Raw genomic sequence first — 3460 nt, forward strand, 5'->3', positions numbered from 1 at the left:
GAGGAGATGTAGATCAGCACAAGAGACAACAGATCTGTGGACCAAAACCACAAAAAAACTCAACAAATCCAGAGATCCAAATTCGAGCTATTTTTTGGGGCAAAATTTTTGGGGAAATTTTTTTTGGGCGAAATTGGTGGAATTGGAGGGTCAAATTCGTGGCAACCTTTGCTCTGATACCATATGATGCGGCCTAAGGCCACGTGGGTTGCCCGATCTCACGAATTGACCGAGGGAAAGGCGGGGGAGAGGAAGAACACGAAGAACAAGGCGATGAACACGATGAACACACGCAAACACACACCAACCCGATACAATTCCGGTTTACTCCCGATAGCCCGAACCACTATCCCGATAGAATCTCTCAAGGGAGAGACACGCGGTAGAATCCCCGAGAGGAAGATCGGTATACGATCGGTGGAATCACACGAGTGAGAGACCGGTGGTAGAATCACAAGTGTGAGAGACTAATCATATAAGGAGTGCCTTGTACAATAGATTATGGTAATCTAAGGAGGGGGTTTCCCTAATCCCAAAGGGATGGTGGAGGCATGAGCCTAATTCTCTCAAGTTCATTCCTAACCTAATGAAGGGGGAGGTGGGAGCCTATATATAGGGAGCCACTAAGGAGGGGTAGTTTAGGCATACAAGGGGGGTACATGGGACTTGGCCCGAATTGACTTGGACACATAGGGGGGGCGGATTGTCCGGCCTTAGTGGGGCGGATAATCCGAGTAGTCGTGCTTCATGCGCCGTCTCTTCTTGGCGACCTCGGGCGCTCTTCTTCCTTCTTCTCTTCCATGCCTCCGTGACCTCGGCCTTGAGTGTGGTTCTTGTCGTTGAAGCACATGATGAAGCGAAGACCGTAGGTCGGGCTACATCAAGGATAGCATGAGGAAGAAGGCAAAATAAAATAGGTGAGCGACTCCTGCAGGAACAGGAGTATAGGGGAAATGCTTGCCTGTTAAAGCTTGCCGATGGATATCCGGAGAACTTGTCGTATCTCACCACACCACTTCGCGATCCTATCCGGGAAGAAGCAAATGCTGAAACACACACAACGTATGCAAGTCTTACTACTAGGGCAAAATAATCAGCATGCTCGAAATGATATGCATGGCATGAAAGATATGATGCGATGCAACTTATCCATATTAAGCGGGGATCGGAACCCCGAACAAACAATTATTAGGTTGGAGTTGCATTTGCTACCGCCAAAATTAAGTGGTTGTTAGCATGGCATAACATGGCAAGGGTGCGCTACTTCAAAATTAAACGGAGCGGGGAAACCCTTAGTCGGTGTCCCAAAAACTCCGCATATATGTGAGGTGAACCGGCACAACTATCAACGCGCGTCATGATGCAAGATGCAAACAGATGAATGGATGGCATATTAATGTTCAGCACGTTTTTCTGATCAATTTTCATATAGAAAACATTTTATTTCGAGTTACGGTTCAGGAGATATGATTTTTGCATGTTTTAAACTTTTTCTGCAAAAACAAAGGAGAAAGAAAGGGAGGGGCGAATTGGGCTGGACCTGCTCGGTTCTGGGCCGGAACTAGACCGGCTGCTGGCGTCGGATGGTGGTCTAGCGCTGGGAGAAGAACCTGGGCCAAGGCCCATCCACGGATCTGGAGAGAAAAAAACAACAAAAAGGTGTGGCTTAATTGCCAGATTTAGGAATTGATCTTTGGTCTCACGGGAATAAGATGAAGGGTCAAACCAGATAGGCTAGCTGCTGTTGACGTCGAAGTACCGTTGCGCATCAAAATAGAGTAAGCTGGTGACGGAGGGGAGTCTCAAGCTGCAGCCATGGCGGAGGTTGCACGCAAATACGGATCTACCGATTTGGGGCGAACTAGGACCAAGTAGCTGGCGTCGGGGATGCGCCAGAACACAAGGAATCTAATGGTGGTGGTGGCGTTGCCGGAGAACCACCGGAGCATCGCCGGCGACAAACTTCTGCGAGCAAAGTGACGGTGAACGCCGGCATAACAAAATAGAGGCGGATGGAGAACAAGGAGAGGCCTGCAAGGTGCGCACGCTCACCAGGATCGTGATGGAGAGGTCGGACTAGCCGGGGGACGGCGGAGGCGGCCGCAATCATCGCCGGAGTGTGGTGGCCGGTGCGGGGAATCGGCGAACATGGAGACGATATGAGGCACCGCAGGTCGATTCCTTGTAGGAGGATGGAGAGGGCGGCGAGGCGCATCCGCTGGTGCCCTCAGAACGGCGGGGGACGCAGTGGAGCGGCGGCGCCATGGTGAGGTTGGTGGTTGCTGTGGGGTTTTCGTCTGCATGTTTCCTTTCGTGGGGAGAACGAAGTTGGAGGAAAAGAGAGTGGGAGTGGCGGCGGTAGGAGGGTAGAGGGGCTAGGGTTTCCGCGGGCTCGAGAGGGATTAAAAGGGGAGGGAGAGCATGTGCCCGTGGTGGTGCGGTTGTGGTTGAAAAGGTGGGGAGAAAAGGAGCTCACGCTCTCTGCGTGAGGAAGGAAGAAGGCGACAAGGGATATACCGTTTCGGTGGAGAAGGGAAGCTCGGGCTGGGCTGGGCCACGCGGGAGAAGGGAAGAGAGGCCTAGCTGGGCTGCTCGAGCCATGAAGAACGAGAGGGAGAAATTGGGCCATCAGGGTGGAGGAGGAGAGATGGGCCAGAGAGGGAGGAAGGCCTGGAAGAGGTTAGGGTTTGATTTTGAAAAACCTTTTCTTTTCTCTCTTATTTTCAAAACTGCTTTGGTATTTGAAAACAAAACCAAACAAAGCCAAACCATTTTTAAAACTGTGTAACATTTGAAATAGTTTTATTTATTAATATAGTTTTGATTGTTAGGGTTTTGTTAAAAGAAATTGATGTAGCCCCGGTCACCGACGTCGCTACACCAAGACCAACAAGTCCCCCAAGTGGACCGATGACGCGAGCCCGAGTCAAAGCACTACATGATAAGGTGAACTCACTCCTCACTACCCTTGATCTTGATACCCCATTGGATGGACTGCTACCTCAGGCCGATATGCTTTGTGTTATCAGATATGAACCTCGAGAGAAGGACGTCGCAGCAGACCCGAAGATGGACAAGGAAGGAGGAGGAGAAGAGTGGCCGCCGAAGGACGCCCCTCAGGGCCGGCACTGCCGGCCTCCAAGCACCGGCACTGCCGGCCTGCTCACCCCGGCACTGCCGGCCTCAAGCCCCCTGCGGCCTGCTCACCCGGCACTACACGGCCACGGACCCGGCATCGCCGGCCCTTCCAGTGAAGACGCGACCGTGACGCTGCCGCCGGCATCGAACCAGCGGCATGCTGCCCCACCGCTGCCGGCCAATCATCACAGACCGCCGGCCAAGCCCTGTTGACTTCATCTCAACCGTTGATTTCGCATCTATGGACCAGGATAATTTATGTAGTGCCGATTTTACCCCTGTACGAATCTGGACCTATAAGTACCTCACCCCTTCCCCCAGA

General features: G+C 52.2%; 1 long non-coding RNA gene across 1 annotated transcript; it reads right to left on the bottom strand.

Moving 5' to 3' along the window:
- Nucleotides 1-446: 446 nt before the first annotated feature.
- Nucleotides 447-2463, bottom strand: LOC139838507 (uncharacterized). Its single transcript, XR_011755550.1, has 4 exons — nucleotides 2053-2463; nucleotides 1727-1965; nucleotides 1541-1634; nucleotides 447-1046 (listed from the first exon to the last, which is right to left on the bottom strand). It is a non-coding gene; the product is annotated as an uncharacterized lncRNA (long non-coding RNA).
- Nucleotides 2464-3460: the final 997 nt, after the last annotated feature.

Source organism: Lolium perenne, chromosome 3 (assembly GCF_019359855.2).
Source record: "Lolium perenne isolate Kyuss_39 chromosome 3, Kyuss_2.0, whole genome shotgun sequence".
NCBI classification, from domain to species: domain Eukaryota; kingdom Viridiplantae; phylum Streptophyta; class Magnoliopsida; order Poales; family Poaceae; genus Lolium; species Lolium perenne.